The 15,389-nt window shown below is 46.1% G+C and overlaps 1 protein-coding gene across 4 annotated transcripts in view; it reads left to right on the top strand.

The window, feature by feature from the left end:
• Nucleotides 1-3,087: 3,087 nt before the first annotated feature.
• The window catches only part of WDR7 (WD repeat domain 7), a 354,190-nt gene continuing 341,888 nt past the window's right edge, over nucleotides 3,088-15,389 (top strand). For 2 of the 4 annotated variants that reach the window (XM_006055285.4, XM_044934616.2), the window contains exon 1: nucleotides 3,088-3,325. The gene's annotated coding sequence lies outside the window, so the exon portion shown is untranslated. The remainder of the gene's footprint in view (nucleotides 3,326-15,389) is intronic. The other 2 variants (XM_044934618.2, XM_044934617.2) reach the window with 1 other exon arrangement.

Raw genomic sequence — 15,389 nt, 5'->3', positions numbered from 1 at the left:
CCAGCATGAGTCTTTTCCAATGAGTCAGCCCTTCGCATGAAGTGGCCAAAGTACTGGAGTTTCAGCTTTAGCATCATTCCTTCCAAAGAAATCCCAGGGCTGATCTCCTTCAGAATAGACTGGTTGGATCTCCTTGCAGTCCAAGGGACTCTCAAGAGTCTTCTCCAACACCACAGTTCAAAAGCATCAATTCTTCAGTGCTCAGCCTTCTTCACAGTCCAACTCTCACATCCATACATGACCACTGGAAAAACTATAGCCTTGACTAGACAGACCTTTGTTGGTTATTAACAGGACCTAATTCAGATGTAGGGCTTCCCAGATGGATCAGTGGTAAAGAATCCCCCTGCACTGCAGGAGACCTGGGTTCAATTTTGGGGTCGGGAAGATGCCTTAGAGAAGGAAATGGAAACCCACTCCTTAATTCTTGCCTGGGAAATCCCATGGACAGAGGGGCCGGGCGGACTGCAGTCCATAGGGTCGCTTAGCGACTAAACAACAAAAAACCAGATACAGCATTTGAATGGCCTTTCAACAAAATCCTTGCCTGACCCAGGAATGAGCATTCTTAGCACTGTGGGACAACCTGATCGTAAAATGCCTCCCCAAATGGTCAAATTTATGACCCAAAGGAGGGAAGATGTAAACAGAAAGAAGAGACTTGCTCATCTTCTCGTTATACTAAGGGTTAGGTTGCAACCCACTGCCCTGATGGGAATTCAGGGTGGAGAAAAATAGGAGGGGGCATTATGTGTTTTGGCTCCTAAATAATAAATATGCATAGCCAAGGAAGAATTTCAGTGCCAGATAATTTTTGCCTCTTCCCACACAGAGAAAGGGCTCTCCTGGTGGCTCAGACGGTAAAGAATCTGCTTGCAATGCGGGAGACCTGAGTTCGATCCCTGGGGTGGAAAATCCCCTGGAGGAGGGCATGGCAACCCACTCCAGCATTCTTGCCTGGAAAATGCCATGGACAGAGGAGCCTGGTGGACCACAGTCCATGTGGATGCAAAGAGTCAGACACAACTGAGCGATGAAGCACAGCCCAGCACACAGAGAAAAGCAGTAATATCATTAACTTGAGGGGTGTGTGTGTGTGATTAGCAGTAATCTTCAACCAAGATGTATGTTTGGCCTGTGTATTTCCAAGTCAAGTTTCTTTCTCCACAACCCCTCTGCCGCTAGCTGTGCTACATGGCTTGTGGGATCTTAGACTTCTGGGAACTTAGTTCCCTGATGAGGGTTGAACCTGGACCCCAACAGTGAAGGTGCCAAGTCCTAATCACTGGACTGCCAGGGAATGCCCCCAATTTTAGTTTTTATATACTAGCTCCTCACCAACCTCCTAGAGGCTCTTTCCTCAGAGCGGCTGAGAGGCTATTTCCTGGGCTCTCATTTCATTCGGTCCTCAGTAAGCTCCTTGGATGAAACTTCTCTCACAACTTTTACACTCTGAGTCCAGGAATAGTAAATTGTTGACAGGAAGCCTTTTGACCAAACCAACACTTAGCTCTTTTGAGGGGGAATTCACACAGAAACGATCCAGTCTGAAGTTGTTTCTCTCTGCTCTGATTCCCTCACTGGCCACTTCAGGGTCCATCCAGTAGTGCTCTGCTAATCCAGGTGTGATCCAAAGACCAGCAGGAATGGGCATTACCTAGGAGCTTGTTAGAAGGGGAGAATCTCCAGAACTGCTGAATCAGAAACTTCATTTTAACAATCTCCCCGTCAGCTTTAGAGGCAGCAACAGAATTCTTCCTTGTCCTTATAAACCCGTTAGTGAGATTACAAAGGAAAAACAAAGCCACGGAATATACCGTGTATCTTTTTAACACAACTGACTGTTGGCCACAAGCATGGCACCGTTTTTTTCCCTTGACTACCCATTCATTCAACAAATATTTGGGAGGAAAATAAGGGAGCACGGTAAGTAATGAACATCTACTGAACTCGTTTAACCACCTAGACATCCATGAGGCCGTTATGTCTACTTTGTATGTGGGGACTTTGAGGAGAATAAAGAGGAAAAAGCAAGACGCCCCAGTTTGACACCGACAGTGCGCAGTGGAGGAGCAGGATCCGAATCCACGGCCTTCCGAAAGCAGCACTTGCGTCCCACACTGTCTGCCGCCCACACGGGTGTCTGTGCCTTCCCTCTCCTGGGCAGGAATGTCATCTGTTGCACAAGGTCAGACTTCCCCCTTTTTTTTATTATTAATACTACAACAAATATTTATTTCTCATTCATGTCACAGTCAATGGCTGCAGGCCAGCTGCTTCAGCTCTGCTCCACGTGGTTTAGCATCCAGCTGAAGGAACAGCCCCACCCTGGGAAATACACTCCCCGGCAGAGGGAAGAGCATGAGCCCACCGCGCCATGCTTTGCAAGCTCTGCCTGGACACGTCCACTGACATCCCTCTGCATCAGGAGAAAGGACACACCCTCCTCACTGGGGGATGGGGTGGGCAATGTGAGGTAAGGACATAAAATCCTCTAGGAAGGAGGAAGCAAATAGCTGTAGCCAAAAATACAACAGATGACAGTGACTCAACGTGCAAAAAGAGTTTCCAGCTTAAAAGGTATAAAATTCTAAATATGAAAACTGATATACTGTCTAAGTATGTCACAGGTCTCCATACTGCAAAGATCAAGCAGCCGGGTTCCTCCTTTGGCCCTCGGCGTCAAGGGGCCAGCCTAGATCGGGGTCAGAGTAACCAAGTTCCAGAGCTAACACCTTCCAGGAGTCTGGACCTAGTCTCGGTTGGGGGTGGGGTGGGCAGAAGAGTAAACGTGCAGCATCCCAGTCACAGGGTGCAAACACCTAGACCTGCCATTTCCTCCATCCTTCCATCTTGGTCCTTCCAGGCGGGCGGTGGAGAGCGGGAATCCGAGGCGAGAAGAGAGCCTAGAGAGGCTTTCCCTTAACCAAAATGCCGGCCGCGCACTCCATGCCCTCAGCCGACATGGCGGCCTCCGGGTGGTCTCCATGGTAACTCAGCCTGCCTCTCGGGTGCCGGCTCAGGCCGGGCGTGTGTGGAGACAAGCCTTTCCCGCCCCCTCATTTTTTTGCGACAGTTGCAGGGGACGTCACGGCAGTTGGCGGGTGTCAGCTGATTTGCTGCAGCGGCGGCGGCGGCGGCGGCGGTGGAGGCGGCAACGGGCGCCTCGCAGCCGCGCTACCGAGGCGGAGGCTGGGCTGGGGTTCCAGCCCGAAGTTTCCGCGCCCGGGTTTGCCCACCCGGCGTCCCGCCCGCACGCGTCCTCGCCTGGTCCTCTTGGCCGGAGGGACGGGAAATAGCCCGGCACACGATGAGGCTGTGACAGGTGAGGGGGCTCTTGGGCTTTCCCGGGGGGAGGTCTCAGTGCGGCTGCGCCCCCGCCGTGGGGCTCAGGGGCCAGGGGCTCGGAGGGTCCCCGCCCCGCTCCCTCTGGCGGCGGTGCCCGCCGTCCGATCGCCGCCGCTGGAAGCTCTGATCCGTGCCGGCGCCCGCAGGTTCGGGCCCGCAGCTCGGCGCCAGTGCCCGGAGCGTGTGTCCTGCCCGGGGTCTTCGGGGCCCCCCGGCCTAGTGAGTGACAGCGCTCCTGCCGACGCTGGCTCTCCTCTTGGGATGGGACCACCTTGCCTCTCCACTCCCAGTGGCAATCTAAACGGAGCGAGATGCTTGACGTTGACGGGTGGGTGGTTCTTGACAGGGCTTTTGGGAAATGTGCTTGCTTTGGGGGTCCACACAGCCCTTCCCGATGCTCTTTGGTTTGCCCTTGCCTAGGGTGCTGAGACATCTGTTAGTACACCTGCCCGCTCTCGTCTCCCTGCCCTAGGACTCGATCTAAGCGGATATCTGCCCCCAGCGCCCACTTACTTAGTGGGTCCCAGCGTTCTGAAGCTCTGTGCTTGGAGTTAGCCATACCCCCCGCCTTGGATTGAAAAGCTGCCGTTTTGTGTTTTGATTCACTTGCTATGTCAGTTTCTCAGGTCCTAGAATTTGAAATTATGGCAGCTGCATCACAGGAAGCGTTGGAGTTGATGCATCTGATTTTAGGGTTCAGTGAGAGCTACAGTTTGCTTTCACAGTAGCATTTGACATGAGCCAAAAAAGGCAAGCTGTGACTCTTTGAGATGTTTATCATTTAGGGCTTTACAGTCAGGATGTCAAGATCGCCTGTTATATGAGAGAAATTGAGTTTTGAAATATACACACTCGTTTCTTTATAAGCAATTTGTGACAGTATGGAGGTGGAGGACCGCTTAAAAGTGAAAATAAAGTGTTGAAATGCCTTTAGTATTATGAAGAATCAAAGGTTACCTTGATTTCATCCAAAATAACATCTTAGTTACTTCAAATTGGGCAAACAGAACAGTATAAACACGTATTAAATGCCTGGTTAATTTTCCTTTTTTTTTTTAAAGTATTTTATTGAAACATAGTTGATTTACAATGTTGTGTTAGTTCCTGGTGTACGTGTACGCACAGTGATTCAGTAATACAAATATATAATAGTCTGCATTTGCTAATCTCAAACTCCCAGTCCTTGCGTCCTTCACCCACCCTCCCCCTTGGCAGTCACAAGCCTGTTTTCTATGTCTGTGAGTCCGTTGCAAAGATAAGTTCATTTGTGTCATGTTAGATTCCACACATGCATTTTTTCTTTAATTCTATTTATGTAACTTATTTTTGGCTGTGCTGGGTCTCCCTTACGGTGCAAGCTTTCTCTAGTTGCAGCGCCCGGGGCTTATTCTCTAGTTGCAGCGCACCGGCTTCTCGCCGCAGTAGCTTCTCCTGCTGTGGAGCACAGGCTCCAGGGCATGAGGGCTTCAGAAGTTGCCCCTCGCGGGACAAGTAGTTGTGGCACACGGGCCTAGTTGATCGGAGGCATGTGGAATCTTCCCGAACCAGGGATGGAACCTGTGTCCTCTGCATTGCAAAGCGGATTCTTAACCACTGCACTACTAGGAAAGCCCCCCTCCCCACCCCACCCTTTTCTTTTCTTTTTTAATAGAAGGGAATACCAACCTTTATTTATACTTGGATTCTAGCTCAGAGCCATTTTAGACAGTATAGCAAAGTGGGAAAAGGCACAGATCCTGGGACCAAGATTCATATTCCAGCACTAGAATGTTAACTGCCCGACAGCTCTCTAACGTTCCCCGCAGTCCCTTCAGTCAAGTGGGTAGAGGACCACCCCTTCTAGTGGCTGTCACAGCTGCCTTTGCCCTAGTGGCCAGCCTGGGTACTCACCCTACAGGCGGCTCAGTTGAGACTGAATTCTGTAGGTCTCAGATCACTGATTAGGGTGGTTCTCACTTTTCACTTTCATGCATTGGAGAAGGAAATGGCAACCCACTCCAGTGTTCTTGCCTGGAGAATCCCAGGGACAGGGGAGCCTGGTGGGCTGCCGTCTATGGGGTCGCACAGAGTCAGACACGACTGAAGCGACGCAGCAGCAGCAGCAGTGAGTTATTGAACATCTGAGGTAGCCCCTACCTCCAGATATTCTGAGGCAAGAAGTAGAAACGTGGCCTGGCTCAAGGACTAAGTGTGATCTTGCGATTTCCTTTAACAGATAGAAGCTCTGTTTTGAAACAGAGGCAGTGAGGTGGCTGGTTTATCTGTGCAGCAGGCGAGCGCGGCAGACTCTGCAGGTAGTGAGCGGGGTGTTGTGCCCTTCTCACCGGGAGCTGGGCTGACATTTAGCCTTAGTGGTGTCCTCTATGCGGGTCAGTCCTAAGGTTTGTTTTGGATCTCAGATGCAGAGAGTTGAGTTAATCTTTTTCAATTCAGCAATCATCACTGGTGCTCTACACATCTCCTGTCCTCCCCCCCCCCCCCATTCTTTGCCTTTTATTTCCAGTTTCCACTCCCTTCCCTTGCCCACCAGCCCCCGGGCAGCCACTGCAGCATGTATGATATGCATCCTTCTGTTGGTATGTGTTCTTCAATGTATGTTGTTTTGAGCACCCACATTTTAAGTTTATAGAGATGATATTGTGCATGATCTCATTAAATTTTTTTCTCTTCCTGCTCTGTACTATTTTTAATATTATTTATTCACTTATTTTTGGCTGTGCTAGGTCTTGGTTTCTGCATGTGGGCTTTTCTTTTTTCAAAAAAAATTTTATTTTTATTTATTTATTTGGCTGTGCTGGAGTCTTAGCTGCGGGCTCTTGGGATCTTCCTTGCTGGGAGCAAGATCTTTTAGTTTCAATATGTGGGATCTAGTTCCCTGACCAGGAATGGAACCCAGGCCCCCTGCATTGGAAGCGCGGAGTCTTAACCACTGGACCACCAGGGAAGTCCCAGGCTTTTCTTTAGTTGTGGGGGGTGGGGGGAGGTGCTACTCTAGTTTCAGTGCTTGGGCCTCTCACTGCGGTGGCTTCTGTAGTTGCAGAGCGTGGGTCCAGGGCTTGCGGGTTTCAGTAGTTGGAGCTTGTGGGATCTAGAGCACAAGCTCAGTAGTTGTGTTGCAGGGATTTAGTTGCTCCACAGCACATGGGATCTTCTTGAATCAGGGATGGAACCGGTGTCTCCTGCATTGGCAGGCAGATTCTTTTACCATTGAGCCACCAGGAAGCCCTACTATCTACTATTTAAGGATCTATTTGTGTTGCCATCTATTGCTTCTAGTTGCTGCATTCTGAGTATTTCAGAATTTGCATCTCCTACAGTTGATACTAGGGCTTCCCTGGTGGCTCAGAGGTTAAAGCATCTGCCTGCAATGCAAGAGACCTGGGTTCAATCCCTGGGTCGGGAAGATCCCCTGGAGAATGAAATGGCAACCCACTCCAGTTTATTGCCGGGAGAAATATCAATAACCTCAGATATGCAGATGACACCACCCTTATGGCAGAAAGTGAAGAGAAACTAAAAGCCTCTTGATGAAAGTGAAAGTGGAGAGTGAAAAAGTTGGCTTAAAGCTCAACATTCAGAAAACGAAGATCATGGCATCCGGTCCCATCACTTCATGGGAAATAGATGGGGAAACAGTGGAAACAGTGTCAGACTTTATTTTGGGGGACTCCAAAATCACTGCAGATGGTGATTGCAGCCATGAAATTAAAAGACGCTTACTCCTTGGAAGGAAAGTTATGACCAACCTAGATAACATATTGAAAAGCAGAGACATTACTTTGCCAACAAAGGTCCCTCTAGTCAAGGCTATGGTTTTTCCAGTGGTCATGTATGGATGTGAGAGTTGGACTGTGAAGAAAGCTGAGCACCGAAGAATTGATGCTTTTGAACTGTGGTGTTGGAGAAGACTCTTGAGAGTCCCTTGGACTGCAAGAAGATCCAACCAGTCCATTCTAAAGGAGATCAGTCCTGGGTGTTCTTTGGAAGGAATGATGCTAAAGCTGAAACTCCAGTACTTTGGCCACCTCATGCGAAGAGTTGACTCATTGGAAAAGACTCTGACGCTGGGAGGGATTGGGGGCAGGAGGAGAAGGGGACGAGAGGATGAGATGGCTGGATGGCATCACCGACTCGATGGACATGAGTTTGGGTAAACTCCGGGAGTTGGTGATGGACAGGGAGGCCTGGTGTGCTGCAATTCATGGGGGTCCCAAAGAGTTGGACACGACTGAGCGACTGAACTGAACTGACAGTTAGTACGCTGACTCTTCTCTTTGTGGACACCCATCTAGCTTTCATTTTCCTGCCACCTCAGGCAATATTATGATAAACATACCTTTTAGACGTCTCTGATGCTTTCTTTGAGATATCCATCTAGCAACACGACTTCTGGATCATAGGGTGCTTGTGTATTTTATTGAAGGTTTGCCAGACTGTGTTCCCAGAACGGGCTGCAATGGTCTGTCTTCCTGCAGGCAGTTCAGGAGAGTTTCTGTATCCTTGTATCCCCGCTGATGCTCAGTATTATCCGACCCCCTGCTTTCCTCCAGACCTCTGGGTACAAAGTGAATCTCATCTTGAATTACTTTTCACTATTACTCACGAGTGTGGGTCTCTCTTTATGAGCATTTTATCTTCTGGGATTTTTCCTTTTGTAAAATTGTTCATTCCTTTACCGATCTTTTTTTTTCTTTTTTAAAATTTATTTATTTTTTAATTGAAGAATAATTGCTTTATGGAATTTTATTGGTTTCTGCCATTCAACAGCATGAGTCAGCCCCAGGTATACCTATGTCCCCTCTCTCTTGAACCTCCCTCCCATCTCCCTGCCCATCCTACGCCTCTAGGTTGTCTCAGGGTCCCTGTTTGGGTTCCCTGAGCCACACAGCAGATTCCCATTGGCTATGTATTTTGCATATGCTTTACCCATTTCTATTCTGAGGTTTCACACTTTTCCTTGTTGATCTCCAGAAGCTCCTTGTATTTCCTAGATTGTTGTTTGTTGTTTTAGTTGCTAAATTGTGTCCTACTCTTTTGCGACATGCCCGGCAAACTACTCTGGCCATGGGATTTCACAGATGAGAATCCTGGAGTGGGTTGCCGTTTCCTTCTCCAGGGGATCTCCCTGGACCAGGGATCAAACCTACGTTTCCCTGCATTGGCAGGTGGATTCTTTACCACTGAGCCACCTGGGGAGCCCATTGCCTCGATTCTAGTCCTTTAAATATTGTTTCTGTTCCTATTCTGTCATTTGTCTCCAACTTTATTTTATGATGTCCTTCATTGAAATTTTCAGTTTGACATAATAAAATGAAAAATTTTTTTGCCTATGCTTTGTGTTTTTGATTAAAGAAATCTTTCCGCAACTCTGTGGCACAAAGTTATTCTCCTGTTTTATGTACTACTAACTTTATAGTTTTCCTTTAAATTTATAGGTCTCGAATCCATCCGGAGTGTTTTTTTACGTGTCACAAGATAGAGATCCGGTTTATTTTCCATATAGCGTGTCAGACTTCCTAGTGTCGGTCTCTCCTTTCACCATAGATAAGTGTTGCTACACTCACTGTGTATTAACCTCTTATACAAGCTCTCAACACTGTATTCTGTTCCTTTGGCTCATTTCTTTGCTTTTGTTCTAAAATCACGCTATTTTAGTACTATGGCTTTGTGAATTTTTTTCTTACATAAGTAAGTCTTTCCATTTATTTTGTTTTAGCTTTATGTTGAAATAATTATAGATTAAAGAAGTTGCAAAAGTGCTACAGAGAGGTCTGATTTCCCCCACTGGTTACATTTCATGTAAATCCACCCAGTTTCCTTCCAAGGTTATATTTTATACAACTCTAGTAAAATAGTAAAACCAAGAAATTGACATTGGTACAGTGCCTTATGTAGTACTTTGCCATTTTATCACCTGTGTGGATAGATTCCTGTAACCACCACTGCGGTCAAGATACAGTACAGGGGACTTTCCTGGTGGACCAGTCGCTAAGACTGCACACTCCTAATGCAGGGAGCCCAGGTTTGATCCCTGATCAGGGAGCTAGATCCCACATGCTGCAGCTAAGACCTGGCAGAGGCAAATAAATAGATAAATAATAAGTTAAAAAAAAAAGATACAGAACTATCCTGTCACCACCAAGACCTCTTTCAAGCTGCTTCCGTACTTTCCCACCAGCAGTGTATGAGAGATGGAGTTCCTTTGCATCCTAGCCGGCGTTTGGCATTATCTCTATAGTTCATTGTGATCTTAATTTATGTTTCCCAAATGGCTAGTGATGTTAAATTTCTGATAAGGCAAGTTTTCCATTCTTTTTTGATTTTCAAAGTTGGCTTGACTATTTGTGGATTTTTATTCTTTTCTATGTATTTTGAAGCTAGAGTTTCTAAAAAACAATACACTTAGAATTTTGATTTACTGTGCATCGAATGTATGTCTATTATGGGGAAAATTGATGTCTTTATAACATTAGATCACCTTATCCAAGAGCATGGCACAGTCTTCCATTTATGACCGAGCAGAAAGAAAAGTTTTGTAGTTTAAAAAACATACTGTGAATATATAGTAATTTAGAGTAGATTATTGCTGATAGAGGAAAACGCTACTGAATTTCATATATTGATATTTTACCTTTGTGTGTTTGTTTTACTAGAAAGAGATCAAAATACGTAGTACAAATCTTGAAATAATTTTGGTACTTGTAGAGTTAGGCCTGGAACTAGGTAGCACTTTTTTTTTTTCTTTTAATCTTTGGCTGTGCTGGGTCTTCCTTGCTCTGCATTGCAGAGTGCGGGCTCTGGGGCCTGAGGGCCTCCGTAGTTGCGGCAAGCGGTTCATTCTTTGTGGCTCCGAACCCTGGAGCAGAGGCTCAGTAGATGTGGTGAAGGGGCTTAGTTGCTCCACAGTATGTGGAATCTCCCCGGACCAGTAATCACACCTGTACCCTGTGCATTGGCAGGAGGATTCTCATCCCATGTACCACCAGGGAAGTCTTCGGTAGCATTTTTATTATTGGTTTATCTGTTACATTTTTTTTTTTTTTGAAACTATTTTGTTGTTGGAACAGATAAGCTCAATGATTAGAGTGTGGGGTCAGTGAGGTTTATAGATTCTCATCCCATTTTGTCCATTTCATTGCTGCACTTTACACAGTGTCCTCAGTCTTACATATATGGATGCCAGTGATCATGGGCAGAGCCCTCTGAGAGCTTTTGTATGGATCTGTGTGCACTCAGTTGTGTCTGACTCTTTTGCGACCCCATGGACTGCAGCCCACCAGGCTTCTCTGTCATTGGAATTTTCCAGGCACGAATACTGGAGTGGTTTGCCATTTCCTACTCCAGGGGCTCTTCCCAACCCAGGGATCGAACCTGAATCTCTCTCGTCTCTTGCATTGGCAGGTGGATTCTTTACCACTGTGCCACCTGGGAAACCTGGATCTGTATCTGATACTTAAAACTGCTTTGCTGATAAGAGCACAAAATATAGTATTGGAAGAAGTCTTACACTGTGACTGTATTCAGCAAGTTCTGTCCAAGTGAAATTTTAATTTCTTTTGTATTAAGTAACATAGACACTAAATTCATAAAACAGTAATTAATTTAAGTAAAATTGGGCATCTTTTGCAAAGTGTGTTGGTGATGTTTAATGAAAAATGTAGGTTCTTTGGATTGATAGTTGTTTGTGTTCGTAGTCATCAAAAAATGTTGGAGCAATGAAACGTTAGAGCACTGGTCAGTTCAGGATGGAGAAACTTTCTGAAGTGTTGCAAGTTATTCTGTAGGCTCTTGTAGAATGGAACACTGCTGGAAAGACATGGTTGTTTAACCACTGTCTCCCATCCAGTTAGCAATTGTAACTTATGACCCCTCAAGCTCCCTGAAGACATTTTACTAGTGTTTTGCACATACCTATTTCTTTATGAATGTTGGTAGTTAGTATATGTCAATGATAACAGATTGATAGAATGTGCCAGTTACCTTCTGTTCTCACATTCAAGTTTTTTATTTGGCTGTCTTCCTTAAGGGCTCTTCTTTTTTCTAAACATTTCAAATATGAACAAACAATAAACATCACCATTAATGAGGAAAACCTTACACTAATAAAGCACGAGTTTACTAAGTTTAAGAAACTTTACTTAAAGTTACTAAGTTTAGTAGACCTTAGTGAGTGTGGTAACAATAACTTAAAGTAAACCATGTTGGTTCATTTGCTGCCTAGGTCCTAAGCCGCGTCTTTTTGTGTATGTGTCACAGATGAAAGGAAAGAGGCCAGAATATAGGTGCAACCTGTAGCTGCAGCTACAATTAGTGTGCTAGTGGGGATTTGATTAAGGGGATTCGTATTAATTGTTGACATTATTGTAGAAAAATTCATTTATTAAAAATGGAAATCCAAAGCATATAAGATCAAGATGTATTTTAATTTGTTGATGGATACAACTTTTTTAAAGCCAGGCACACGTTTCATTCATTCAGTTCAGTTCAGTCACTCAGTCATGACCGACTCTTTGCGACCCCATGGACTGCAGCATGTCAGGCTTCCCTGTCCATCACCAACTCCTGGAGCTTACTCAACTGACGTCTTTTGAGTTGGTGATTCCATCCAACCATCTTATCCTCTGTCGTCCCCTTCTCCTCCCGCCTTCAATCATTTCCAGTATCAGGGTCTTTTCTAATGAGTCAGTTCTTTGCATCAGGTGGCCAAGGTATTGGAGTTTCAGCTTCAGCATCAGTCCTTCCAGTGATTATTCAGGACTGATTTCCTTTAGAATGGACTGGTTGGATCTCCTTGCTGTCCAAGGGACTCTCAAGAATCTTCATTCATTACTTTGTTCATTTATTCAGTAAATATTTGGGTACCTCCTATGTAGCTGAAATTCTAGGCACTGGGAATACAGTATAGAACAAAAGAAACATAAATCATCACCTTCATGGAATTTATGCTACAGTGACAGATTCAGACAAGAAATAAATAAGTGAAGCATTTGGTATGTTAAATGATTGTAAGGGCTCTGGAGCAGTATAGTAAAATACTGTTGGGGTGCTGGGTTTTACAATTTATATTGGTTAGGAAAGGCCTCACTAAGCAGACAACATTTTGGCAGAGATCTGAGGTGGGTGAAGGAGCTCCAAAGAATGACTTGCTGTCCCCTAAGCCGGGGAAGACTGTGGGAGGGCCAGGTTTGGGGAAGAAGACCAGAGACTCACTTTTGAACCCGTCAGAGTTGAGAAGCTTATTAGCCATCCAGATGGAAGTGCTGAATAGGAAGCTGCGTTTGTGAGGGTGGAGTCAGAGGAGAGCCCCTCGCTGGGAACTGGGGAATTGTCAATGCTTAGCTGGTGTTTCAAGTCGTGAGGCTGGGGCTTCCCAGGTGGCTCAAGGGTAACGAATCCACCTGCCGATGCAGGAGACATAGGTTCGAGCCCTGGTCTGGGAAGATCCCACATGCCGTGGACCAACTAAGCCTGTGAGCCACAACTCCTGAGCCTGTGCTCCAGAGCCTGGGAGCCGCAACTCTTGAAGCCCAAGCACCCTGGGGCCCGCTCTATGTAGCAAGAGAAGACACCGCAGTGAGAAGCCTCGCACCGCAACTGGAGAGTAGCCCCTGCTCAACGCAGCTAGAGAAGAAGTCTGTGCAGCCATGAAGACCCAGCACAGCCAAAAATACATACGTACATCAGTAAAGTTATGTTAAAAATAAAATTGTGAGGCTTGGGGAGATCACTGAGGGAAGTGGGGAGGGCGTGTTGCCAGAGGAGACAAGTCCAAGGACTCCGCTCTGAGTATTCCCACGTTTAAAGGTCAGAAAATGAGGGAAAGTGGAGACTAACGCCTTGGAGACAATGGTAGCAGCAGCGTGTGAAGACGTGGACGCCAAGCGAAGAAGCCTTTCAAGGGAGAAGTATGAAGTGTACCAGTGCTGCTGGTAGGGCAATAAAGAGGATTAGGACTTGACGGGCTCGGCAAGGGGGCGGTTTGGGTGACCTTTCTAAGAACATTTGTGTGGCAGGTGGAACACTGTGCTGTTGTCTGTGTATACGGAGGAGGGTGATGTTACAAGTGAGGACATTCCGATGTTTCCTCAGGGTTTGCAGTTAGTAAATGGAGAAGGAAATGGCTACCCATTCCAGTATTCTTGCCCAGAGGATTTCACGGACAGAGGAGCCTGGTGGGCTGCGGTCCATGGGGTCGCAGAGAGGCGGACACGACTGAGCGACGGAGCATGCGCAGTTAGTAAACGGGGGAGCTGGGGTCTCCCGTAGTCCGTGTGACTCTCAAGTCTTCATGTGTACTCAGCAGACCTGACTGATCCCCAGGATACTGTGGCAGTTCATCTTCTAGTTGGGGAAGCACATTTGTTTCTTCTTCTGTGTTATTCTACTTTATAAACCATGAAAAGCTTCAGTGCCCAGGGTTTTGATGGCAGTTTCCTTTCTGAGGGGAAAAAGTAGGAATGCTTGGGGATGGTGGTGAGATTCTAGTAGGTGAGGGAGATGAAGTCGGTTCTACCAGATGGGCTCTGTTTTCCCTAAGATGTAGGGGCTTGGTGGGCATCGCTTGTTTTTGGCCTAATCGGTAACTCTTGAAACTGAGGCAGTTTGATGATGGGAAGACCATAAATAGCTGCAGAAATTTAAAACGTGATTCATAGGCCTCGAAGTCTATGAATCATTTTTAAAATTGGGATGTATTTTTGACCAGATAGCTCTACAGTTCTTCAAAACCCAGCTCTCACATGCTCAGGGCTGTCTTTGCAATGAGAAACAAGTGGAGTCTTCTGTTGCCATCTGCTCATTCCACATGTTCTTTTGAAACAGAATCCTGGAACTTCCTTTAGCAAAGCCCTTCTGAAGTGTCAGGTTCCCTGGAAGCAGATTTCTTGCCACTCAAATAAGAAAGTATAATCTTGGCAGTTTAGCGACCAGCTTAGTATTCAGGAGGTGAAGTCCCTCACTGACTCTAATTCTGAGGAGGCAGCTCAGTGATTCCTTCAGTGCATTTTACGATCTAGCCATCTCATTGCGTTACAATAAACAGTCTTCATCATCTGATTCAGGTTTTTCTAAGTCTTCAGTGAATTGACCACAAAAGCACAAAACAAGCACAAAGAAAATTCATAATCAGAATGACTACTACGTTCATCACACCGTGAGTTTGACTTGAACGCATTTTTTTGACAAATGATGTAGGGATGTTCTGTGAATTTGAACAAACCTTTAAAGAATCTTCTCTTCATTCATTGCCTTGGTGGCGGGTACGTTTAGTTACTTAGCCTGTAGTCTCTGCTTTTCATCATCCCTGTTGGTAGGTGGCGGCCTGCCTGCTCTTGTTCATGCATGTGTGCCCATTCTCAAGAGAGAGAATTCGAGTTTGTTTTTGTCTGCAGGCCTCAGAGGGCCTGCCTAGGGCACAGGAAGCAAACAGAATGAGGCAGCGTTAACTCTCCTATGAAGACACCTGTGTTCCTGGGCTGGACATGTATCTCGCTGTAGCATTTGAGCATTAGAAAAGCAGTGTAGAGAGATGAACACTGACCTGATACCAGATTTTTCTATATCATCTTGACGCTTGTAGCTTTTAGAAGTCATCTGGAATACCAGTATCCCATTAGATTTTGCAGAACAGGATGGTCTTGCCAGAGTGTCACTCCCTAGGCTATTCATCGTTTTAAAGGGAAGAAAGAGTCACGGTGGAGGCAGCCGGTAGTCGCTGCCTTAGTCAGGCGGTCATGGGCGGCATCACCGACGATGGGACAGCGTGATGTCACATGCCTCCCGTTGGAGACGCAGTATGGACACTGATACATACTGATACAGTATGAAGGAGCCTGCTGATGCCTTCAGATCCGACTTCCAGTTTATAAGAAAAGCAGGAGACAGATGAATGCATGGTAAATGACATCATAAATACAATTAGACAGATCTGAAATGTGGAACATTTTTCAAGCAGTTGGTTTTGTTTTTTAAAGTTAGAATGAAGCATGAAGGTCAATATGAAAAATGAAGTGAGACTTGTTCTAGAACTAAAGAGCAAGGAG

The sequence above is a fragment of the Bubalus bubalis genome, chromosome 22 (assembly GCF_019923935.1).
Source record: "Bubalus bubalis isolate 160015118507 breed Murrah chromosome 22, NDDB_SH_1, whole genome shotgun sequence".
In the NCBI taxonomy this organism is placed as follows: domain Eukaryota; kingdom Metazoa; phylum Chordata; class Mammalia; order Artiodactyla; family Bovidae; genus Bubalus; species Bubalus bubalis.
This window is presented reverse-complemented; position numbering and strand designations above follow the sequence as displayed.